Here is a 27,219-nt window from a genome sequence, read left to right as displayed (position 1 = left end):
TTTCTGTGACCAGTTACAAGCTAATCACTCAGCTATTTCAATGCTAAATTATATGCTAATTCCTTTGTCAAGGGGTGCCTCTGCGGATGTGTATGCTTTAACTTTAACATAGCCATTTCTGTGACCAGTCACAAGCTAATCACTCGCCATTTCAATGCTAAATTATATGCTAATTCCTTTGTCAAGGCGCTTTGTTTCTTCTGACACAGCTTAAAGGTCGTGATCTGAACGTGGCTTTTTTCACTCCAGCGCTGTCCTACCAGACAGTCTCGTCCCTTCACCTGATGAAGGCTGCTTGTGTTGTGGCCGAAACGTCGTGAGAATATTATTGTGTTATTTTATTTAATCAATTTATTATTTTATTCTCATTCTACGTTACTTTACCGAAAGAACCAAAGAAGATGAATCCTTGCAGTCACGAAAGCTTTAAATCGAAATATAACTGCAATTGTCTGAGGACTTTGAGTGCACGAGTTATGTGAAACAGTTCTCGGTGGCAATTGTTATTTTGTTAGTTTTAGATGTTTGTTTGGCCTCTTCCATACAATTGTCCTACTGGTGGTGTATTTAATGGGCTGTGAGCTGCTGTTGGTCATTGCTGGTCGATGATGATGATGATGTGTGGATGTTCAGAGTTGGGACGTGGCGGTGGTGGGGAGGTGAGGACAGAGAACTTTGGGCATAACCCCCCTGACTCTACTCCACATTATCATCATCACATTCAACCTCCTCATTATCTCGCTGCTGCTGCTGCTCATCATCATCATCATAGACTTCACAAGGCAGCAACAACAGCAGCAGTAGTAGGATGTGTGGGGTGGTGGGTGCCTTGTGTTTCGGCTCTTAGCAATGTGATCACAAGTTCCACATCGATACCCACACATGCCTCAATTAAATTTTTTGGCGGGAAAGTTTATTTAAAATCTTTATTTAAAGCAGTCCTGGGCACAATGTGAGGAGATATGTGTTGCTGGATGTTGCTGTGCTCGTGGATATGAAAGAAAAGCGAGACCACTGTGTGTTGTAAGGACAACATTGTGGTGCTCACTCTGTGAGGAGTTTGTGTGCACCTTCCCAGGCAGGGTCGCCATCCGAGCCCCGTGGTCTCATCGCGGCCTACCTAAGTATTGCTTCCTGCGTGTCTGCCGCATTATTACCGCTGATTTAAGTTGTTGTCGCTGTCCAGCTCATTATATGACCGCTCCATCTTCGTGAACCAGCGTGTTGGGACGCTAATTCACTACTTTGAAGGAACAAACGCGTGTTGTAGGATGTGGCAGTGCATTTGTCTGCATGGTTGTTGATACTGCGAAGGGGCAGTGGTGGCTGCTGAAGTGCGACTTCTGGAGCTTCTTCCTCCTCCTCCACACATTATTTTAAGTACACCACAGTGCTTACAATAATTATTAGTCCATCTGTGGGTTGTATGAATGTCTCCTAACGCCGTGTTGGTCATAGGAAGTATTTGACTATACTTCACCATTCCTGGTGGGTGAGGGCTGGGGAAAGCCCTCCGATTCTATCCACCACACGGGGAATGTTAACAACACGCACTGCGCTTCTGGTCAAATAACTCGCACGGCATGGCAAGGCCCTCATCCAGCAGTGGATGGACCAGGGCTGCCCACGCTGCCTGCGTTGTGTTTGTGAGCGAGGGTGTGGGGAGCGGTGGCGCAGCGGTTAGCGCTACGCTGCGCTACGAACCCGGCGACCCGAGTTCCATTCCCGCTCACGGCCACCAAAACCGGTGACGATTATCTGAACAGGTCTTGGGCCTCCCCTAGGTCGACTCGGCCTCAAATGAGTACCTGGTTGCGGTGTGTAAACATCGCCAATGGGGGAGACAAAGGCGGCCGGGCGTGGTGCTGGCCACCCACCCCCTCGTGTGCCGTGCCGGCCTTCGTAGGTGCTCGCTAACAGCACTTGCCCCTACAGTCTGTTAAGGGTTCACTGGGGATCTTTGTTTTTGTTTGTTAGTCTGTGAGTCTGTGTGAGTGAGTTACTTTGTGAGTTCATGTGAGTTACTCCGAGTCTGTGAGTGTGTTACCCGGTGAGACTGAGTTGAGTGGGAGCGACTGTGAGTTACTGTGTAAGTCTGTGAGTGTGTGAGTTACTCTGAGTCTGTGTGAGTCTGAGTGAGTCTCCGAGTGTCAGAGTGAGTGACTATGTGAGTCTCTGAGTGATTGACTCCGTGTGTGTCTGTGGCTCTGTGAGTCTGTGTGAGTGAGTTACTTTGTGAGTTCATGTGAGTTACTCCGAGTCTGTGAGTGTGTTACCCGGTGAGACTTAGTTCAGTGGCAGTGACTGTGAGTTACTGTGTAAGTCTGTGAGTGTGTGAGTGACTTTGTGAGTCTCTGAGTGTGAGTGTGCGTCTCTGAGTCCGGCTCTGTGAGTCTGTGGTTCTGAGTCTGAGTGATCGTCTCTGAGTGAGTGACTGTGAGTCCCTGAGTGTGGCTCTGAGTCTCTGAGTGTGTCTCTGTGAGTCTGTGGCTCTGAGTCTCTGAGTGAGTGACTTTGCGAGTCTCTGAGTGTGGCTCTGATTCTCTGAGTGAGTGACTTTGTGAGTCTCTGAGTGAGTGACTGAATCTCTGAGTGTGGCTCTGTGAGTGCGTGCGAGTCTCTGAGTGAGTGGCTGTGAGTCCCTGAGTGAATGACTGAGTGTGACTCTGTGAGTCTCTGTGTGCGTGTTACTCTGCGAGTCTGTGTGTGTCAGAATTAGTCTGTGAGTGTGAGTCTGTGTATGAGTTACTCTGTGAGTCTGTGTGAGTGAGTCTGTGAGTGAGTCTGTGGGTCTCCTTGAGTGAGTGTAAGTCTGTGTGAGTGACTGTGATTCTCTGAGTGACTCAGTGAGTCTCTTGAGTGTGGCTCTGTGAGTCTGAGTGAGTGACTGTGAGTCTCTTGAGTGTGGCTGTGAGTCTCTTGAGTGTGGCTCTGTGAGTCTGAGTGAGTGGCTGTGAGTCTCTTGAGTGTGGCTGTGAGTCTCTGAGTGTGGCTCTGTGAGTCTGAGTGAGTGACTCGTCATCACCATCGTCATCAACATCATCATCACCGTCGTCACCATCTTCATCACCACCTCCATTACCCAGGTGCCATGGGGTGACACGCTGAGATGGGATGGGTGGCCAGCACCACGCCTGGCCGCCTTTGTCTCCTCCCATTCACCGAACCTGGATACTCATTTTAAGGCAGAATAGACCTGGGATGGGACCGAGATTGGTTCAGATACTCGTCACCAATGTTGGCCGTGAGTGGGAATAGAACTCGGGTCGCCGGATCCCGTCGCTCGGTGCGCTAACCACTTCGGCACTGCTCCCCATGTAATCCTCACTTCAAGCACACACCTCATCACCGACACAGCTTCCACATCTTCTTTGGTTCTTTCGGTAAAGTCACGTAGAATGAGAATAAAATAATAAATTGATAAAATAAAATAACACAATAATATTCTCACGACGTTTCGGCCACAACACAAGCGGCCTTCATCAGGTGAAGGGGGCGAGACTGTCTGGTAGGACAGCGCTGGAGTGAGAGAGCCACGTTCAGATCACGGCTTTTAAGCTGTGTGAGAGGAACAAAGAGCCTTGACACAGGAATTAGCATAAAATTTAGCATTGAAATGGCTGAATGATTAGCTTGTGACTGGTCACAGAAATAGCTATGTTAAAAGTTAAAGCATACACATCCGCAGAGGCACCCATTGTTAAAAGGAATTAGCATAGAATTTAGCATTGAAATAGCTAAGTTAAGGCATACACATCCGCAGAGGCACCCCTTGACAATGGGATTAGCATAGAATTTAGCATTGAAATGGCTGAGTGATTCGCTTGTAACTGCTACAGAAATAGCTACGTTGAAGTCAGAGCATACACATTCACCGAGGCACTTAGTACAAATCAAACAGGAGAATTTAGCATTGAAATAACTAGGCGAATTTAGCATTGAAATAACTGGGTGATTTGCTTGTGACTGGTCACAGAAATAGCTATGCTATCCTACCAGACAGTCTCGCCCCCTTCACCTGATGAAGGCCGCTTGTGTTGTGGCCGAAACGTCGTGAGAATATTATTGTGTTATTTTATTTTATCAATTTATTATTTTATTCTCATTCTACGTGACTTTACCGAAAGAACCAAAGAAGATTAATCATTGCAGTCACGAAAGCTTTAAATCGAAAGCTTCCACATCGTCATATCCACCACTCCTCCCCCAGACCCATCGCTTACAACACTCTCACCCCTTCCCTCTCCACAATGCCGATGCACCTCACACTCCCCACACCTCCCATGCTCCCACCAGCAGCTTCCACTCCCGATGACGCCTCCTCACAATACCCCTTCACTCCCTCCCATCGGACCGCCATTCTCAAACTATGACTTTTAAAGTAAACTATATTTTGATTTAAAGCTTTCGTGAATGCAGGGATTCATATTCTTGGTTCTTTCCGTAAAGTCACGTAGAAGGGAAACAATAAAATAATAAAAATATAAAACAATAAAATTCTCACGACGTTTCGACTGCAACACAAGCAATCATCATCACCTGATGATGATCATCATCACCTGATGATTGCTTGTGTTGCAGTCGAAACGTCGTGAGAATTTTATTGTTTTATATTTTTATTATTTTATTGTTTCGCTTCTATGCGACTTTACCGAAAGAACCAAGAATACAAACTATATTTTTTATTTTACCAGTTTGAGGCCCCACTGAGCTATGGAGCTATTTTTCAGAAGCAACCTGGCTATCACAAATGTTATCTTCAACGAAGTGGCTTATCCCGTGGAATTTTATAGAGGCCAAATACTCTAAACGCGTGATGTTTATTCTAAATGTAGTGAGAGAGACATGCAACCTCAAAATATACAGCAGGCGACAGGGTCCGGATTGAATCCACGGCCTCCTGCGTACCAGGCGAGGTAGTTAACATATTGCCACCGTGGTGCCCTGTGGTCACGTGAGGCCTACCACTTCTGAATGGCTTGTGATGCATATTTGAACATTACTGCAAGCGTCTTAGCCTCATTCATTAGTCAGGTATTCGAAGGGAATATTGTCATTTGGTAACGCTATTTCAAATATCGCTCATTAAACGTTCAATTTTAATGCAATGCAATTGAGGGACTTTGTGGAGTCTTGTCGTGGTCTGGAGCTGTGGTTGTTGTGTGGCTACCTTGCCCAAGCTTGCATTTGTTGACAAATTGGCAGGAATGTATGTACTTTGTATTTTTAGCAATTTGCTTACATTTTCTCCATCTTGCCTCTCATCGGTTTTGGAAATAGCTCGGTGACCCGCCCCTACTGGACATATGTGAAAAAGATCTTCATAGCTCATCGGATTCCTCCAGGAAATAAAAAAAGATTCTGATTCTGATTAATCAGTGGCGCTGCGAACAACCTATTCCCTCTATTGCTGCGGGAATCTGCATCCACACATGATCAAGCACCCCTGTCTAATGCAATAGACATGGTTCCTTTGTCATAGGCATGTAATTCTGCAAATGTGCAGAAATGTCTACCGTATGCGACTTACTCCAGACAAGGTTAGACAATTAAACGTGACCTGTTGTGACACGTCTAATGTGTATTGTGTGGTCGTTAGCACAGAAAGATGCATCTGGTAATGTCCTAATGGACCAAAACTAGTAAAAAGGAGGCTGGGTCTGTGTTGTTCAGAGTGACCACCATATACAGACTCTTGTACGTACAAACGAGTTCGGTTCCATAGGTCTGTTCGTAAGTCGATTTGTTCGTGAGTCCAACTTTACTCCCGTCGATTTCAAACACGTTTTACGACTTGTACACTAAAAACGGGGAATGGCTTTAACAGTTGCCTCTGGTTCTTCACGTTCTGCAGATGTAGATGCCACCATCACCACCTATTGTGCGGTGGTTGAACTTGCGACTCTCGGTCCGAACAGGAAACTGGACATACGGACAGGTTTGTTCATATCTCTGAAAGTTCGTAAGTCGAATGTTCGTAAGTAGAGGAGTCCCTGTGTAGTGGCATAGAATGGTAATGTAACAGCATAGCGCCTGCTGCTGGCAGGGAAAGGGATCTGAGGCTTACGGCCCTGACGTCAGCAGGCCAGGTTATACACAAGAGGGGGATCTAGGGAAAGGTCACAGAAGGGGCACTGAATTCATAATGATACAATAATTCAGTAACACTGTACAAGTGTACAGCACGTCAGATCATTACATGGCCTAACCCTGGTTGGAAACACCGTGGGAGTGAAGAAGAAGATGGATTAATAATCATTAATTACATTTGTAAGGTGCATTTTATCCGTTTGCCACCAGACTTAACTTGGAGTGTCTAAATTCTCTTTGCCCACCAGAATGAATAGACCTCATCTTTCCCACCCCTGCAGACTTGGTATTAAAGTAGATACATGCTAATGTTTACAAAGTAACGGGCTCTTGACCAATTTCATTTCCACATAAATCAATCATTTGGAAATAGGCCCCACTATTCCCCACCGACTACAGCACTCTAATCTTGCCTCCTCGTTTTGCCTCTTCCACCTGCCTCATGCTCGTCAGCACCGCCTTTCGTGCAGCCATGCGGGTGTGAGGTCATCATCACGAGAGGCCGTGCACTTCATCGTTCGCACGCGGCAGAGGAACCACTGAAGTCAAACGTTTAAATACGTGCGGTTTAGTGGGGTCATTTCCGAGCGAACTCGGTTTTAGAAGTGTTTATCGTTGAATGTGGAAGGGTTTGGGTTAGTTTTCGGGTTACCACCTTTTCCACTATGGAGATTAAACCCAGACCTATGTTTCAGTCTGTCTAGGTCTGTCAACAACCATGCAGTAGTAAAGTTCAGCACAGTACCGGTACCAGATCTCGGTACAAATTAATTCATGCCACCCAAACACAGATGCCAATTCACAGACTGTCTCGGCTGGACCGGGACAGGAGGTAACCCAAGGGTAGTGGGAGGATAACCGCTTTGTGAGCTATTTGTAAGTAATGCGTTTAGAGTATTTGGCTACTATAAATTTCCACGTGATAAGCCACTTCGTTAAGCTATAATTTGTGGCCAGGTCGCTTCTGAAAAAGAGCTATATAGCTCTCAATGGGCCTTACCTGGTAAACAAAAAATAGTTTACTTTAATGGTATACATACTTGAATTTTATTGCGGATGTTTTAAAACATGTCTTGTCTAACTGTCCACTTTGTTTGAATTTCAGTGGGAGAAGATGCTTCTCACACAGACGTTAAAGCAGGTACCAGAGTCCACCTGAAGCTACTGCAGTGTGCGCCTCATATAGGATTCCATCCATTACTGTTGGTGCGATGGTTTGGATTTTCAAGTTGAAATCTCCTAGTTCATTTTATTTTTACCCAAGCGACAACTCAATTGTCAACGGTAGTCCTGTTTGGAAGAGGCATCCATGTCTCTTGAGTTCCACATCTTGGAGAGGATGTGATTAGTCAGCATCGATGCCATTTTAGTTGGTGTCACGCATAATGCGTGCATTCTTAAATTACTGACGCTGACTGAAGACTGAAGATGCAAGTGTGCCATCTGACAATGATAGTTATGAAGCCATTTTTTGTCATTGCCAATCTTCCTTTGTGCTCTGTCAGATTCTGGGATAACACGGCCTTGGTGAAGTCCCCTGGACTTGTGTAATTTCTGTATCAATTTTTTTTGTTTCATTTTGAAATCTCTGCTCCACTTCCTTCAATTGCATCCATCTGCACCTCCGATTAGCACGGCTGGCTGACGTACGGCGCGAAAGAGGTTCAACGCACATACCTACAAGGAGTGTAAATTCATACGGTGCCAGAAACTCTGCACGAGTTCGTGCCGCGTTCTCCCGATGTTGCCGTCGATGTTTGTCCAGCGACAAGCCATTCGTTGCCACGCGCGAACCTGTCTCACCTCCACAATCACAGGGCCGAGTGTGTGACGTGTCTGGCAAGCCGTGTGATGTGTCTGCGGATGATAATCTTCAGCAGAGGCCTGTGCCTTCTCCCACAGACGCCGCGCAACTGACGCCGCTCCCAGCGCCGCCGACCTCTGCTTCCCCGGCCACGGCCACGGGGAGTTCCTCTCCTTTGCTGGACACCCCGTGTGCTGGACCTGCTGCTCCACCACACTTGCCTGCCCACTACACAGGCACAAAGAGGTACGGGCAGAACTAATGCATAAACGCTTTCAACATAAGTTGGAGAGAGCTGAGCCTTTCTAGGAATTCGGCAATGCTTTCCCACCTGTGACTGCTCCCGATATATGACTCTAGAGCATGTAGGTTTTGCTTGCAGGCCACACACACACACACATGAATGATGTGTTTGGTATTATCTCATGGAAAATAATAAGTTGCACAAGGACCAGGGTCATGCCCCATTCATTCTGAACGATTAAACCAAACTGACCCACGTTCACACACGAGAGCAGAGAGGTTGGCTGCAGGGTGATGCGCGCAAAGAACGCGTCACTGTGAAAGTGTTAGAAGGTTCCCCTTCGTACCTTCTTACTCTCCCTCCCACCCCCTCCTTCCGGTCAGGTGATTTTGAAGTGTCGTCGTCACGCGAGGACGTGGACCGAGACAGCGCGTGGAACCAGTGGCTGCGCTCCGAGATCCCGGGGCTCTTCCTGCCGGCCCTGCACACATTTACCGTGAGTTGGCGCAGATGTGGCCTCGCGACTGGGGCTGCCACCTGTCTGTGTTTGACCCCCGGACAGTGTTCGGGTGGCAGCAGGAATTGATTTGTGTCGAGATCTGGTACCCCGGGTATGACTATGGTTGAATTTTATCACCGTGAACGGCACAGTTTTAACAGTAGACCTGGGCTCGCTGAGAAATGTGCCTGGGTTTGCTCTGTCGTGGAAATGGTGGCAACTGTACTTGGGGCATCGGCATGTGTATTCGCGCTCCGGCTCCATTTACACCGAGAATCACGTGCTCGTCTCGTGTGGGGAGTGGTGGTGTAGCTGTTAGGGGGCATCCATTTAGTATGTATGCATGGAGGGGGGAGGAGGGGTTAACCCAAATGCGTACGCTTGCGTATGGGGGTCTACTGACAATGTGTAAGCCGACTGCAACGGCATGAATCTGCCCATCGCAGTGACATGGGGAAGTAATTGCTTCCGACAAAGGCGTTCTATGACCTTTTAAATCGTACTCAGGTTTGAGAACGGGGACAGTTTGCATTAATGATCCTGAATCATTACAATTCCTTGACTCTCCGGCAGTGGTGAATCGTTCCAACCACCAGTAGGAATCGTGTATATGTGTGTACGTGTATGCACAGCTGTACCCATTGGCTTCTGTTGTGGTCATGTACGTTTATTTTTTATTTCGTGGAATATCACTTGCTGTATTCCACGCGGTGAGTTCTTTGTGTAGATAGGAATCATGTTATGTAGAGAATATAAATCTAATTCAGTACCTCTATATGTCTCCCACAGACGAGCGGGGAGACAGCAGCCAGGCGGTGAGCCGGCACTCCCAACAATCGCCCAAGATCTGCGGTTCTCTTTGCATTCCGATATTTGCAGCCACTTACTGAGTGTTTACATGTGGGGGGAAACCAGTACACTCGCAGAAAACGAACGAATGTGAGCAAGGGGGCAACGTTCTATCCCGTGCAGATGGAAAGGATTCCACAGTTGTGTTCCACTGCCTCCTGGCAAGCCAGGGTATGACTCATCCTCGATGCCCACCGGAAGGGAGATTGCACACTTGCAATTGAATTATCTGAGATTATTTATATCATGGGGTAGGCAGTGACAAAGCCCCTGACTCACTTAACACGAACATGCGGTCCAGTGCATTGTACGTGCAAGGATACTCGCTTTCCAAAATGTATTAATGTGTGTTGTGCTTGAATCTTGACTTAAAGCTTTCGTGACTGCAGGAATTAATATTCTTTGGGTCTTTCGATAAAGTCACGTAGATAGAACAATAAAATAATACAAATAAAGTGAATACAAAATAATAATAATAAAAATATCACGACGTTTCGATCGCAACACAAGCAATCTTCATCATTTTTCGCCTGATGACGATTGCTTGTGTTGCGATCGAAACGTCGTGATATATTTTACTTTTGTATTCACTTTATTTTTATTTATTGTTCTATCTACGTGACTTTACGGAAAGACCCAAAGAATATGTGTTGAACTTCTTTTGCAGTGTATGTAGCCAACCGTGCTAATCTGTGGTACATTAACACCTTGCCACAAATGCCCTGTTGCTCATGAGCCCAGCGACTCAAATGAATCAGGCGCAAGGTTTGCGTGATTAATGCTTACATAGTGGGGTCTATAATGAACAATATGGCTGAAGCTCGAGTTCTGTTCATTTAAAACCAAACGTGTTTCTTACCAACCATACCTGGTGTTTGCACACAGATACAGATTATGGGCGATGCGTTCTACACCATTCGGAATGCGCTGTTGCAATGTGCAGCCACAGCTGCTGCAAAAATATTTGTCTCGGTTTGATCCACTGAACAATATCCACTGACCACACCGCACGCGCAACAATGATATAACTATGAACAAAAATATTAATAAATTAGGATGGTTTATTAAATATATTGCACGTAAGAAAATACAGCAATAGACGTAAAAATACATGGCAGTTTAACACGTAGGCTTTCGCGACAAATATCCATAATACAGGTTTTACGGGTTGGATCGCATAAATATACGTGTCATTATGAGACCTTTGCCAGTAGCAAGATATAGTAATAGGTTTTTACCCTTTTATCTGGCACCAAAACTGACACCTTTATACAAGGGATCATGTTTGCAATAACCACAACACAAGCAGTCAAAATGCAAACAAAAAGAGACAATTCTGATAATAATATACACTGTCCTTGAAGCTGATTGGTCCACACCCGAGATGGCTTTTCTTAGAGCCTAGTCTCCACTGGTGTTGGACCAGATGACGCCAAAAGGCATACAACTCAAAAACAGCGCACTATCAGAGTATTGAGAGCTCGGGGTAAGAATTTACATTATGAGACCTCCTTTGCCAGTAGCAAGATATAGTAATAGGTTTTTACCCTTTTATCTGGCACCAAAACTGACACCTTTATACAAGGGATCATGTTTGCATAAAGGTGTTAGTTATGGTGCCAGATAAAAGGGTAAAAACTTATTACAATTTAAATGTGTCGTTAAACCCGCCACCACCCGACAGCCAACTAGTAAGGGTTGTCACGTAAACAGAACATGCCAATTCATCACTAGTACAGCACACCGGTGTGTGGTGTAGCCATTTCTGTGAGCAGTCACAAGCTAATCACTCAGCTATTTCAATGCTAAATTCTATGCTAATTCCTTTGTCAAGGGGTGCCTCTGTGGATGTGTATACTTTAACTTAGCTATTTCAATGCTAAATTCTATGCTAATTCCTTTGTCAAGGGGTGCCTTTGCGGATGTGTATGCTTTAACATAGCCATTTCTGTGACCAGTGACAAGCTAATCACTCAGCCATTTCAATGCTAAATTATATGCTAATTCCTTTGTCAAGGCTCTCTGTTTCTTCTCACACAGCTTAAAGGTCGTGATCTGAGCGTGGCTTTTTTCACTCCAGTGCTGTGCTCCAGACAGTCTCGTCCCTTCACCTGATGAAGGCCGCTTGTGTTGTGGCCGAAACGTCGTGAGAATATTATTGTGTTATTTTATTTTATCAATTTATTATTTTATTCTCATTCTACGTGACTTTACCAAAAGAACCAAGAATATGTTGAACTTCTTTTATACCATACGTAGCCAACCGTGTTAATCGGAGGTATTTGTTGCTGGCCATTTGGCATTTTAGGCCTTTGGGCCTTTGTGCCTGTGGTCAGCAACCGTGATTGATAAAACGTCCCATATGCATAGTGATGCTATGGCATCCACTGCATGGTGATAAATAAATTATGTATTAGCGCGTGCGTGTGCTCAACGGTGGATGTCTTGTGTTCCAGAGGAAAAGCCCTTCCCGTGCAGCGACTGATCGTACGGAGCGACGCAGAAGTCGAAGCTCAAGAGACACGTCCTGAGCGTTCACCACGTGCCCTTCGATAGCGCGCTGGACTCGGACTGCACCAAGAAGAGAAGGCGGCTGGCTGGGTGCCGAGACCACGGCTCAACTCTGGATTTGGAGCGCGCACGATGCTCACGGAGAACTCCCTGATGATTTATTTCATCTTGAAGATGAATCCTTGCAGTCACGAAAGCTTTTAATTGAGAGGTGGCCATGTTAGTGAGACCGCAGCCCATTAATGCAGAGGCACCTAACAGGGCAATGCAACTCAGAGAGTCGGAGATAACAGCCAAACGGCAGGAACGAATGGGAGCGCCACATCAAGTTACGACTTTGCTTGGTTAATAACGTCCTTCCAATGATTGCTCAGCTTATACCCATCTTCTCGGTTGAAATTGTCTCCGTGTTTATTTTTCTGGATGGCTTCATGGACAAATCTTTTATGGTAGCCCAAAGGTTTGCAGAGTACCTTGGTCTCGGAAAAAATAATATCGTGCGAGCCCACTGCGTTATAACAATGATCATCCACGGCAGAGGTATTGGTTCTGCCATGTTTCAAATCTGCCTTGTGTTCGCGAACACGGTCTGAGACATGTCGTTTCGTTTCCCCAATATAACTGCTGCTGCAGACACAGCTTAGTTTGTAGACGCCTGGGTATTGCATGTCAGGAATGACATCCTTCACAGGTGGGATAAAATCATGGATTTTGTGTTCTGTATTGAATCGGACCTGGATCTTGTGTTTGTTTAAGATTTTGGAAATATTTTTGGTAACACCTGCTATGTATGGCAAGGTGATGGTTTTGATTGGGCCCTCAGATGGTTGTCTCTCCATAGCTGGAGATACAGCTTTGCGGATTGTGCGGTCTGAGTATCCATTCATCTTGAGGGCTTGGTGTATGTGTAGAGGCATTAATCGGCACTGCCCATCCTGTTAGCGAGTAGCTCCCCCTTCTCTTCAACAGGGGGTGGAAGCGCTATCACGCCACTGTTAATGACTATGGCCCAAGCGGCCAACGACAATCCCTGGGAAGTGGATCCTGAGACACATTTCCCGGACCTCGGGAGGGGGGACTGGGGGATGATGTCACCTTCCAGAAAGTTTTGGAAGGGAGGCGTGGCTAGGGCGGAGCAAGCCACGAACCAGTATATAAGCCGGACCTCTCAAGGGTCCGGCTCAGGCATCTCCAAGCCGAAGACTGTAGACCTGGGCTGAAGTTAGGACCCTGGACCCCAAGCTCCGTCGTCCTTCCAAGGGTCGGAGCTCAGTGAGGCCAGTGGTCAGGACCCGAAGACCCTGGCACGGTCGGGTCAGCATAGCCTCCCCTAGGGCCCCCAGCCGGAGGACGGGGAATTAACGGGTTCCCAGTGTTAGGGCCCGTGTAGTCCGGAGGCCATACCTCCCCAGGTATCGGGTGAAGGGGCCGCTACCCCTTTGTGTTAGGGACCCTGTAAAATAATGTTAATAAATATCGTGTTGCCTCACAAGAAGTTCTCCGCCGATGATTTACCCACAACATATGTGCTCCAGTTCACTGGCTAGGTGGCGCTGGTCGGAGATGCAGTGGATTATTTTTTCCGCCTGAGGACGACCGCTTGTGTTGCGATCGAAACGTAATATATTATTTTTTATTTTATTTTTCTACCTACGTGACTTTACCGAAAGAACAAACGGGTATGGATTTCTGCAGTCACGAAAGCTTCAAATCACCACCAAAATAAGATGTTGTATATGAACAACAATTACTAATTATCTCTATTTTTCCAATGTTACCCACCAGAGATCCTTTCTGTATATACACAACAGCAAGCTAATTATAGCACCATACGTTCAGTCCCTATTCATGACACACTTGACTCCCAATCCCCATGTAAGATTGCAATATAATTTCTGCATGAGGGCCTGTCAAAAAGTGTTGAGAATGGACACTTTTTTCAAAAAAACTACGTAAAATATTCTTAATTAAAAGTCCAGTATAGTACTATTCGTGGCACTCATAAGTGGACTTCATTATTGCTCATGCTAATTATTACAATATTAACTATTTACCCAGGAAAGCCTCATTGAGTCTAAAGACTGATTTTTTTTCAGAAGTTTCCCATTGCAATGAGATATTTGGCAATTACATTAATGAGCGTTTGGCTCTGTGTGAGTAGAACCCAGAGAGACCCCCACCTTGCACATGGGGAAACAGCACAACTCTGCACAGATTCTACCCACACTCGATAAATAATTCAAACCGATCTTGGTTTGAAGCTTTTGTGACTGCAGGAATCCATACTCTTTGGTTCTTTCGGTAAAGTCACGTAGGTAGAAATAAAACAAAATAAATCACGACGTTTCGATAGCAACACAAGCCATCGTCTTCAGGTGAAAATCGCGACAGCCGCGATGTCTGCTGCCTTGTGAAGAGAAGCTGTTACCAGCAAGTCCCACATCCACAATTGGAATTTTTATTTACAGACAGTCCTCGACTTACGAGCGCCCAAATTACAAACAGTCGCACTTCAGAACCAACTGCCATGAAATATTAATTATTTTATATGGGGTCGTCCATAAATGACGTCACGCGATTTTGGACGATTTTTGACCCCCCCCCCCTCGTCACACGGCGTCACAAAAAGTCAGACCCCCCCCCTCAAATATGACGTCACAAAGCTCTGCCCCCCCCCCCAAAATCATATTTACATTTTGAAAATTAAACATGACTCAAATCGCTTTAGACTATTGTCATTGTAGTGCGTATTTAATGTGGTGCTGCACTCAGTTGTTGTCGGAGAAAACATTAAAAAATCTATTTACCTAAGTAGAACGTGTTGTCTATATTTATTTAAAGTTGCACATTTTGATGTGACGTCACATTTCTTAAACCCCCCCCCTCCTCGTCACACATCGTCACAAATGTCTGACCCCCCCCTCCCCAGGTGCGTGACGTCATTTATGGACGGCCCCCATCGCCTTAAAACGCGAACTCGCACTTGCAAACTGAAACCGCGGAACTTTTTTTGTTCAGCAGCGCGATCCTCCGCGAGATGTAATGAGTCGGCCTCGCGCTGTGAGTGAGTGTGAGTGGACAGCATCGTCCCCCACTCCTCCTGATGTCGAGGGTAAATGGGCGAGGTTTAGGTCTGTGACTCATGCAGCTGCAATGACTGCTTTGTGTACGCGGTCCAGACCTCCCCAGAGACCCTGGCTGACAGAGGAGGTGTTCAGGATGGTTGAGAAAAAGCGACAGGCCCACTCTAATCGTCTACAGCATCCCACGTCAGAGAATGAGGAGGCTTACCGCAGCCTTCGCTCGGAGGTTCGGAGAGCCGTGAGGCGCTGCAAGGATGGGTGGTGGTCGCGGGTTGCTGAGGAGATGGAGTCTGCCTCAGTGGCCCGCGATCACAAATCCCTATTTAACTCCATTAAAAAAGTAACCTACAGCGCCACACCTATTACCATTGTAGGGGTAATCGTCACTCACCACTCTGTGGGCTGGTAGCTTCCCCTTATCGTCAATAGGGGGCGGAAGCGCTATCACGCCAGGGCTAATGTCCATGGCCCAAAAAGGGGCCAACGACAAACCCTAGCAAACGGATCCTGGGACACATTCCCCGGGGCCCCGGGAGGGGGGAACCGGGGGATGATGTCACCTTCCAGAACGTTCTAGAAGGGAAGCGTGGCTAGGGCGGAGCAAGCCACGAACCATAAGCCGGACCTCTCAGAGGTTTGGCTCAGTCATCTGCAAGCTGAAGAACGAAGACCTGGGCTGAAGATAGGACTCTGGACCCCAAGCTCCGTTGTCCTTCTAAGGGCCGGAGCTCAGTGAGGCCAGTGGTCAGGACCCACGGACCGGGTACGGTCAGGTCAAATAGCCTCTCCTAGGGTCCCAGCCGGAGGACGAAGGGTAACGGGGTACCTAGTGATAGGGCCCACATAATCCGGAGGCCATACCTCCCCAGGTATCGGGTAAAGGGACCGATATACCCTTTGTGTTAGAGACTTGTAAGGAAGACAATAAATATCGTGTTGCCTCATCAGAAGTGTATTCGTCAATTTATACCCACTACACCACCATTAGGGAAACGAAGGGTGATCCAATCTCCGACCCCCAGGGACAGGTTTGCAGATTTGCTGAGCATTTCTGTGAGGTCCTGGGGGAGGGGGAATCCCTCAGCCTGGAAAACATCATGGGACAAAGTGGGGATGACTCTGCTGAGGATGCGGTGCCTCAAATATTAGAGGAGGAAGTCACCCCCTGTGAGTGGCTGGCTGAGGTACCATCCATTGAGGAAGTACTGAGGGCGATCCAGAGTCTGAGACCAGGAAAGGCACCGAGCAGAGATGATCTCCCAAGCGAAATGCTGAGGGAGGGTTGCGTTTGTGCGTAGACTGCCCTACATGACATCATAACAACAGTCTGGGCCACTGGATGGGTTCCGCAGGATTGGAAGGATGCCCTGGTGGCCCCCCTCTTTATGAAGGGGGACCGCACAGACTGTAACAACTACAGGGGCATCTCACTCAGTGTGCCGGGAAAGGTCCTGGTAAGGATTATTCAACATCGCCTTGCTAGGTACGCTGAGCAGAGGCTTGCGGAGCCCCAATGCGGTTTCAGGAAAGGGCGGTCCTGCACAGATGTCATATTTTCTGTCCGTCTGCTACAGCAGAGGTGGAGGGAATTCCAACAAGACCTACATCTCTGCTTTATTGACCTGGTCAAGGCCTATGATACCATCAGTAGGCCTGGGCTCTGGGTTTTTCTTCGTGCTTTCAGAGTCCCTGACCCTCTGCTCACACTCATTAAGTACCTTCATGATGGTGAGCAGGCCCGGGTAAAACTACGTAGCCGGGAGTCAGAGCCATTCCCTGCGACAGGGATGTCCTCTGGCTCCAACATTATTTAACATCTATTTCGACCACATAGTTCGTGAAGCCTTCAGTAGCTGTACCAGAGCAATTTACGTCTGGTACAGATATAATGGGAGGCTGATCGATGCCCGGGTGCGGTCAAGGGATGGCTCCCTATTGGTCAACCACATTATGTATTCCGACGACCTGGTAATTGCTGCTCATTCAGAGGAAGAGTTGGAGGCGCTGCTGCTGAAACTGGAGTGTGCCACTAAGAGGTGGGGCCTTACCATCAGCCCCACCAAAAGAAGCACCTGCCTGGGTATTTTGTGCCATCGGGCACTCCACCCCCACAACTCCCAATCGGTGATGGGGCAGTTGGGAAGAGAGTGGAGAGTTTCCCATACCTGGGCAGTGTGCTCATGATCGGTTCCGGTTTAACAAAAGAGGTCTCACTCCGAATTAGTCGAGCGGCATTATCTTTTCATCGGTTGTGTAACGTGTGGAAGCTACCTGGTCTGTCGCTCCGCATGAAGCTTCGGGTCTTCTCGGCCACAGTCATTCCCTCCCTTCTCTACGCTTGCGAAACGTGGACCCCCCTAATGCAGCATCTTCACCGGTTAGAAACATTTAGGCTGGCCTGCCTACGATCAATCCTAGGTTTAACCAGGCTGGATTGTGTGAGGAGCTCACAAATTCTCGAAAGATCTGGACAAAGTCCCATCGGCGAGCTCCTCCAGCAGGCAAGGCTGTGTTGGCTGGGCATGTAGCCCGCATGCCCAATCACCGCATGCCCAAACAGCTTTTGTTCGGCCGGATTGATGGAGCTAAACGGGCGTGGCACGGACTTGAGAAGAGATGGAGTGATGTGGTACAGGAGGATGTGGAGCTGAGTGGACTTGCCGATGACTGGTACCAGCGGTGTCAAGATCAGCCTCTGTGGAGGAGGCTTGTGAAGGACGCTACTGGGCAGTTGGAGGCAGTCGCCCTCCAACAACAACGGAGGGCGGAGGAGCGACGCTCAGAAAAACGAGCGGAGCGTCGGGTGGCTAAAGCTCAGCAAGTTGGCACAGTAGGGGGCACAGGTGGTGCATCAGCCAGTCATCTCAGTCATGTCAGTCAGTCGACCATTGGCACCTGGGTCTGCCCCGTGACCTCCTGCCAGCCGGCGATCGACACTTCACGTGGCCTCAAGGTGCACATGGCCTGGCACAAGCGTCGTGGTGACGTCACCACCACTTAGTGGCGAATGGCGGTTGTTTTGAGACAGTAAGAGAGTGTGAGGTCGACTCAGCCTCAGATGAGTACCTGGTGCGGTGTGTCGTAAACATCGCTACTGGGGGAGACAAAGGCCGCCGTGGAGGAGAATCCTAAAATAATAAAAGCTTTTATTATAATAAAAACTTTGATTGTAATATTATATTAATATTATAATAAAAGCTATACTTAAAGCTTTTATTATAATAAAATTTCAATTTGTTATGAAAAGAAATACAATAATAAATTGAAAATAATAAAAGCTTTGATTATTTACAAATCATTATTTTATTATTTTTATTTTGCTGCCACCTGCCGGCCACCAACGTGGCGTGTAGATTCTGCCAAATTAAAAAGTTACTAATAAAAATAAGAAATTGAAAATAATAAGCAAAAACCCAGATTCATATTCTTGGTTGCTTCGGTAAAGTCACGTAGATAGAAATAAAACTAAAATAATAACATACAATTTATTTTTTTTAATTAAAAATACAAAAAATAAATTTTAAATAATGAAAGCTTTTATTATTTTCAATTTATTAATTAAGTTTTTAAATTGGCAGAATCTACACGCCATATTCTTGGTTCGTCAGGTAAAGTAACGTAGATTTGAAATAAAAATAATTCAATTTAATTAAAAAATATAAATTATATATTGAAACTAATAAAAGCTTTTATTATTTTCAATTTATTGTTTAAGTTTTTTAAATTGGCAGAATCTACACGCCATATTCTTGGTTCTTCAGGTAAAGTCACGTAGATTTGAAAATAAAAATAATTCAATTCAATTGAAAAATATAAATTATATATTGAAACTAATAAAAGCTTTTATTATTTTCAATTTATTACTTGAAATTTTAAAATATAAAAAAATAAAATACAAATAATAAATTTAAAATAATAAAAGCTTTTATTATTTTATAATAAATTGAAAATAAGAAAAGCTTTTATTATTTTCAATTTATTATTTTAATTTTATTATAACTTTACCGAAGGAAGCAATTATCTGGCGTGTAGATGCTGCCATCTGGTGGCCACAAACGTTGGCAGATGGCAGCATCTACACGCCATATTCTTGGTTCTTTGGGTAAAATATAAATAATATAGAAAAGTAAAAAACTAACAATTCATGATTTAGTATTTTTTCATTTAATTCTATTATTTTAATTTTCAAATCTACGTTACTTTACCAAAAGAACCAAGAATATGGCGTGTATATTCTGCCAATTTAAAAAAAAATTACAAATTAAAATAAATTGAAAATAATAAAAGCTTTCATTATTTTCCATTTATTTTTTGTATTTTTTATTTAATTTTATTATTTTTATTTCCAACCTACATGGCTTTACCGAAAGAACCAAGAATATGAATCTGGATTTTTGATTATTATTTTCAATCTATTCTAATTTTTAAATTGGCAGCATCTACACGCCATATTCTTGGTTCTATCGGTAAAGTCACGTTGATAGAAAAAAAAATCAAATCAAATCAAAAGTGTGAAATTGAAAATAATAAAAGCAAAAAACCCACATTCATATTCTTGGTTCTTTCGGTAAAGTCACAGAGATAAAAAAATGAAACAAAATTTTGATTTTAAAATAATAAATTGACAATAATAAAAGCTTTTATTATTTTCCATTTATTTTTTTGTATTTTTAAATTGGCAGAATCTACACGCCATTTTCTTGGTTCTTTGGGTAAAGTCACGTAGATAGAAAATATAAATAATAAAAGAAAAGTACAATTTTTAACAATATTTTTAAAAATATTTTTAATTATTTTATTGTTTCCCTTCTACGTGACTTTACTGAAAGAACCAATAATATGAATCCCTGCAGTCACGAAAGCTTTAAATCAAAATTTAATAATAACAATTCATGATTTTTCATTTAATTTTTTTATTTTCAAATCTACGTGACTTTACCGAAAGAACCAAGAATATGGCGTGTAGATTATGCCAATTTAAAAATTACAAATAAAAGTAATAAATTGAAAATAATAAAAGCTTTTATTATTTCGATTTATTTTGTTTTAAATTTATTTGATTATTTTTAAATCTACATGACTTTACCGAAAGAACCAAGAATATGAATCTGGATTTTTGCTTATTATTTTCAATTTATTATTTTCATTTTTCAATTGGCAGAATCTACACGCCACGTTGGTGGCCGGCAGATGGCAGCATCTACACGCCATAATCTTGGTTCTTTCGGTAAAGTCACGTAGAATGAGAATAAAATAATAAATTGATAAAATAAAATGACACAATAAAATTATCACGACGTTTCGGCCACAACACAAGCGGCCTTCATCAGGTGAAGGGACGAGACTGTCTGGAGGACAGCGCTGGAGCGAACAAAGCCAAGCTCAGATCGCGACCTTTAAACTGTGTGAGAAGAAACAGAGCACCTTGACAAAGGAATTATCATAGAATTTAGCATTGAAATAGCTGAGTGATTAGCTTGTGACTGGTCACAGAAATGGCTATGTTAAAGTCAAAGCCTACACATCTGAGCTATTCACAGTAACTGGGTATATACTACACTACATAATGAATACTACATAGTAAACCAATAAAAAACTAAAATATAAATTACCTCAATGTTATTAATAAACTATATATATTCTCCAATCAGCTAAGCTACCACACAATAAGTCGTTATATATCACAATGCTATATGGCGAAAAAATTGGTGGATTCTTACCCTTAACTTTAGCACCACGGACAGCTACGAGCCCCGTTCAGACGGACGAGTTCATCCATGGTCGGAACAGAGGAGGGGTAGAGAGACAGCTGCGAGGCGCTGTTATACTCCATGTTGTATATAGTATTCATTATTTAGTGTAGTGTTTACCCAGTTACTGTTAATAGCTCAGATGTGTAGGCTTTGACTTTAACATAGCCATTTCTGTGACCAGTCACAAGCTAATCACTCAGCTATTTCAATGCTAAATTCTATGATAATTCCTTTGTCAAGGCGCTCTGTTTCTTCTCACACAGCTTAAAGGTCGCGATCTGAGCTTGGCTTTGTTCGCTCCAGCGCTGTTCTCTAGACAGTCTCGTCCCTTCACCTGATGAAGGCGCTTGTGTTGAGGCCGAAACGTCGTGAGAATTTTATTGTTATTTTATTTTATCAATTTATTATTTTATTCTCATTCTACGTGACTTTACCGAAAGAACCAAAGAAGATGAATCCTTGCAGTCACGAAAGCTTTAAATCGAAAAATATTCTCGGTTCTTTTGGTAAAGTCACGTAGATTTGAAAATAAAATAATCGAATTTAATAATAAAAAATTTTTTTATTATTTTACATTTAAAAATACAAATGATAAATTGAAAATAATAAAAGCTTTTATTATTTTTAAAATAATAATAATAAAAGCTTTTATTATTTTCAATTTTATTTAATTATTTGTATTTTCTATCGACGTGACATTACCGACATAACCAAGAATACGGCGTGTAGATGCTGCCACCTGCCGGCCACCAACGTGGCGTGCAGATGCTGCCAGGTGTGATTTGAGAGGTGATTGGGTTGGTGATGTTGGTGAGTTGCATAGTGAGTGTGTCGGTGAGCACCTGGAGGATTCGCCTCCACGGTCGCCTTTGTCTCCCCCAGTAGCGATGTTCACTCCACACCGCACCAGGAACTCATCTGAGGCTGAGTCGACCTCACACTCTCTCACTGTCTCACAACAACAACCGCCATTCGCCACTAAGTGTCGGTGACATCACCACAACGCTTGTGCCAGGCCATGTGCACCTTGAGGCCACGTCAAGTGTCGAACGCCCGCTGGCATGAGGTCACGGGGCAGACCCAAGGGTGCCACTGGTCGACTGACTGAGATGACTGAGATGACTGGCTGATGCACCACCTGTGCCCCCTCCTCACACTCACGCATGCGGACTCACTCACAAGCGCGAGTTCACGTTTTCAGGCGATATAAAATAATTTATATTTCATGCCAGTTGGTTCTGAAGTGCGGCTGTTTGTAATTTGGGCGTTCGTAAGTCGAGGACTGCCTGTAAATAAAGATTCCGATTGTGGATGTGGGGCTTTCACCGTGGGGTGAGCTTGGCCCGATCCGCGGGGGCGTGGCTTGCACGACAGTGGGCGGGGCACAGCCGCGACAGGCGTGGCTTATCCAGGAAGTGGGAGGAGGAGTCTCGAGCCTACGTGGGGGCGTGCAATAACAAAGGGGACGTGGAGTGTCACCCTGGGTGACGCCTGCGCTGACCAATCGCAAAGGAGACCGCGATCGCCGGAATGCAAGCCAGAGAGAAGCGCGCTCCTTTTAAAGTTAACAACAACATTGTTAAATGTAAGTAGCGCCTCTCTACTTTATTATTGTTTTATTTGTTTAATACATTACTTGTGGTGCCGTGAGTCGAGTGAAATGAGTCAATAACCTTGCTAGACATGGCTAAGCTTTTAATAAGGGGCGCCGCGGTGTCGAGATGTTAACTACCTCGCCAGGCCTACAGCAGTGTGGAGGTTCCATCCAGACCCTGACGCCTGCTCTGTATTTGTTTATTTTTTTCCCCTATGGTCACGTAGATTCTTCTCCTGGTCCTTCGGTTTTCCCCTCCACATTTAGAAACGTGAGTTCAGAGTACTTGGCTGCTATAAATGTCCACATGATAAGCCACTTTTGTTGAGCTATCATTTGTGTCCAGGTCGCTTCTGATAAGAGTTATATAGCTCAGTGGGCCTTACCTGGTAAAATAGAAATAGTTTATAGTTTAGTTTATAGTTCATAAGAACTCGTGACAAGGGTCAGTGTCTACTTCAAATATTGTTCAGGCTCTGGAGACCTCCAAAGTTATTCGTGATGTTATAAATTTGGTTCGTTTTGAGCATAATCGCGACCTTATATAATTATTACGTGATACACACGCTGAATATACGCACACAAACATCGTGTACACGTGTGTCGTGCCCTCTATTGTCCACATAGACGGCTTGTGCTGACTAGAGAACGATCTTAACGTACAATGTCGTGACATGTATCAGCCCTTTGTCGATCCAGCGTTTTGATAGAGGCCTCCCCCACACCATGTCGTTCGTGGGAGTTGTTTAACCATACTTCACCATGCCGGTCAATGCGGGTTTGGTGAAGTGAGGAGGCCCAGAAACTTGTATATGCAGATACGAGTTAGCCTGTGCTTGCATCTGCAGAATTACATTCTCACACATCTTCAAGTATAGTTTAATACTTATAAAAATGCATTCATTCTTGAGGATTCCATAAAGTACTGTGGTAAAAATAAAACAACTTGATTTGAATAAATTTCGATTTAAAGCTTTCGTGACTGCAGGGATTCATCTTCTTGGTTCTTTCGGTAAAGTCACGTAGAAGGGAAATAATAAAATAATTAAAATTAATTAATAAAATTCTCACGACGTTTCGGCCACAACACAAGTAGCCTTCCTCAGGTGAAGAAACAGAACTGTCGGAAAGACAGCGCTCCAATGAACACTGCTAAGCTTGGCAGCATATTTTAAGCTGGGTGGGAGGAGCAGAGCTCCTTGACAAAGGAGTTTACATATCAACAGAAGAATTTAGCATTGAAGTAGCTGTGTTAATGTGATAGATTAGCAGGATGTTAAAGTCAGAAATTAGCATGTAACTGTGAGATTAGCATGATGTTAATGTGAGGAATTAGCATGTAACTGGTGACAGAAGTAGCTATGTTAAAGTCAGAGTTTACATATCAACAGAGGCATTTAGTATATTGACGCTAAAGAACTGCAACTACCCAACTATCATACAATAAACCGATGTGAAAGAACTAAATATAAACTACATCAATATAATCAATGTACTCAATATATTCTCCACTAAGCTGAGCTACTAACAATAAGTTATTATACATTACACTTCTATGTCGCAAAAAATATTATGATATGCCTCCAAATAATATTTTTTATTATAAACTGCCATAGACAGACCCCAACATTGAATTATACACTGCGTTACTATACACTACCCTATACGTTAGATTATAATAATATTAGACTTGTAATATTACACTATGTATTATTTTACCAACCCTACTGTATACCTCACTGCTGTAGATTCACTATACAATTACGATACTGTATATTACCAAATAAATTATATTAAACATTACACTGAGTACTTTGTTGAACAGGGAATGCTTTGAGCTTGTGGGTTGAATCCATCTGTGTGGAGTTGTGTTATTTCCCAATATGCAAGGTGGGGTCTCTCTGGGTTCCACTCACGCAAACATCTCAATGCAATGGGACCTTTCTGAAAATGCAGTACTTAGACGCAATTAAGCTTTCCTGGGTAACTAGTTAACATTGTAATAATTAGCATGAGAGATAATGACGTTCCCTTATAAGTACCATTAGTAGTACTATCCTGTACTTTTAATGAAGACTATTTTACGTAGTTGTTTGTAAAAAAGTGTCCATTCCCAAAACTTCTTAACGGGCCCTCATACAGAAATGATATTACAATCTTACATGGAGATTGCGAGTCAGAGTGTTGTGAATAGTGGAATGAACGTGTGGGGCAATCATTATATTGTTGGTGTGTATATACAGAAAGACCTATTTGGTGGGTAACATTAGAAAAATGGAGGTAGTTAGTCATTGTTGTTTAGAAACAAAATATTACTTGGGTGGATAAGAGGGTAAAATCGTACATGATAGGAACTGCAATATTGTGGAGTTCTGGTATAATGAGTTGTAGTATATATGAATCTTATGTCACCTTAAGTATGCCTTTGTGAGTACACTCGTGACACGGGTGTCATGCGCGTGACCTTTGTCTTTTGTTTCAGATGTGCGAGAGCAACTCCGCTGCGAGTCATGGTGGTGCTGGGAGAATTGCCTTCACCATCGATGGCACTTCACCAGCACCCGTCTCAACCCCACCTCAATCCGGTAGAGTTACAAGAGCGAAAAAACTTTTCTCTTGTGACGTCTGTGGGAAAAAATTCCAACTGGCATGGTGCCTAGAAGCCCACGTAAGAACGCATAAGGAGACCCGTGAGCAATGGAGCGGCATATGTGGACAAAGGTTTAATCAGCCAGGAAAATTAAAAAGGCACATGAAGACCCATGAAAAGGATTATATGATAAAGGGTGCACCAGGTTTGGTGAATAACGGCAGTTTTGCCAATGCGGTGTTGAATCCACCATCGCCCTATGAGATGTGCTCAGTCTGCGGATTTTTAAGTCCTATTGAAATCCTGAAAACTCATGAAAGTCTTCACGCACAGTTTTTGTACAGACCGAAGCCTGAACATGATTACACTTCGACAAAAGATAGCGGCGTTAAGATAAATGACATGAAATCCAAATTTCTTGAATGCTTTGGCCTAGTTCCACGTCAACAAACTGCTTCACCAGTCAGTGAGAATAAACCATACGCTGCTCTCGATCCTATTACGAGCATGAAAGTGTTGATGACCTTGCAGCAGAAGAAGAAGGAAAAGCGAAGTAGACCTAAGTCCATTAAAAGAAAGAAGACCACCACCAGTGTCACCAATTGCAGCAGTAACAACAGCCAGAATTCGGACATCAAGAGGATGGACTGCACGGAAGCAGGAGGCTGCGTGGAGCAGAGCATCCCCAAGGTGGATGAACCCAACCTGGCACCTTTAGGTACGTCCTAGTAATGCACACACTACATTTAATTTGGATGTAATTCATAATTTCAGAAATTAGTTAATGTACGCATATGTTGACCATATCTGTATGCCTGAGCTGAGGAGTCTAGAGATCTGATGTGGTGCTGCTCGGATGTTGGGTTAAACCGTGAAACTCTGGGTTTTCTGTCACCGAACCATGATTAAACTGGCTTCTCATTGATGGTCTTATCCAGTTATCAAACACTTCTTCCAGCAAACACTTGGAACTACAGCCCCAGAGCCCACTTGGACTCTTTGATGAATACCTCGAGATGGGTACAATGAGCTCAGAGGATCACACTACGGAGTCAACGCGTTTTACTTTATTATAACAAAAAACACACAATTGGGTATCATTTGACTATATAGGCACGTGTGTACGGCCCCTGTGTATCTGTCGGACATTGTTGTGGGAGGGAAATTACCCACACTTCGGGTTGTTGAAGGCAGGGAGCACAGATGTAAGAGCTTAGATGTACAATACAACAATGTAATTTGCTGCACTGTCCTCTGCTGCTCACAACCCCACAATAACTATTGCATGGTCACCCATCCAACCAATTTTCAGGCTCAGCTCTCCTTAACTTCTGGGATCTGATTAAATCTGACGCATACTGGGTGATTTGGCCATAGGCACCAATCTATGGATATACTGTAACACAATTGTCTTTGAGCATGCGCGTATGTGCATATGTACGGAGTTAAGTTTTAGAAACAATAGGAGCACATATTTGCTCCTCTTGTCTGCTAACCAATGCAGCTACATTGGTCAGCTTGGATTGACGTTTTTCCCCCTTACTATTTATTTAAAACTCTTGTGCATCATGTCCACTGTGGTTAACTGCTGTGATTTGTTGGCATTTCAGCCACAGTGCATATGCCTAAAAATGTGTGGTACGGTTAATGGAGTCCTCAATACAGGATGTGATCTAGTTATTATAGCCACCTAGTGGTGGAAAATGGTGCAAAAGAAACCCAGGTGAACCAGAGCTTAGCATTAAAGATGGTAGTGGCTGGTCGCATCTCAGTGGCCAATGTAATGGACACGATAATTTTGTGAACAAATGACACGAAAATGTGACCATATTTTGGGGTCTCCTTTGACTAAAACACATTCAATGCATTGAAAACATGTTTTGTTTGCTTAAAGTAATCACAACATAACAGCATTAAGAGTGTATGTCTATATCCTGTTTCACTCATTATCCTATCCTTGTCCCCCTACCCATTCTCAAAATATACCCCAGTTATCCAATTCGGGTTTGTCACTCTCTTCGTGGCATCATTTCCACTTGCGCCATTGCTCGCACTGCTCAACAACATCATCGAAGTGCGGGTCGACGCGTGGAAGCTCGTAACAAAGATGAGGAGGCCTGTGGTTTCACGAGCAAGAGGAATTGGAGCCTGGGCCGACATTTTGAGTATCGTTGCCACCCTCTCTGTAATCACCAATGTAAG

The 27,219-nt window shown here is 44.2% G+C and overlaps 1 long non-coding RNA gene across 1 annotated transcript; it reads left to right on the top strand.

The window, feature by feature from the left end:
* Positions 1-844: 844 nt before the first annotated feature.
* LOC142930130 (uncharacterized) lies at positions 845-8,146 on the top strand. Its single transcript, XR_012946087.1, has 3 exons — positions 845-1,124; positions 7,196-7,231; positions 7,993-8,146. It is a non-coding gene; the product is annotated as an uncharacterized LOC142930130 (long non-coding RNA).
* Positions 8,147-27,219: the final 19,073 nt, after the last annotated feature.

The sequence above is a fragment of the Petromyzon marinus genome, chromosome 37 (genome assembly GCF_048934315.1).
Source record: "Petromyzon marinus isolate PM22_M1 ecotype Great Lakes invasive population chromosome 37, UKy_Petmar_22M1.pri1.0, whole genome shotgun sequence".
Classification (NCBI taxonomy): Eukaryota; Metazoa; Chordata; class Hyperoartia; order Petromyzontiformes; family Petromyzontidae; genus Petromyzon; species Petromyzon marinus.
Note: the sequence above shows the minus strand (reverse complement) of the source record. Positions and strands in the feature narration are given on the sequence as shown.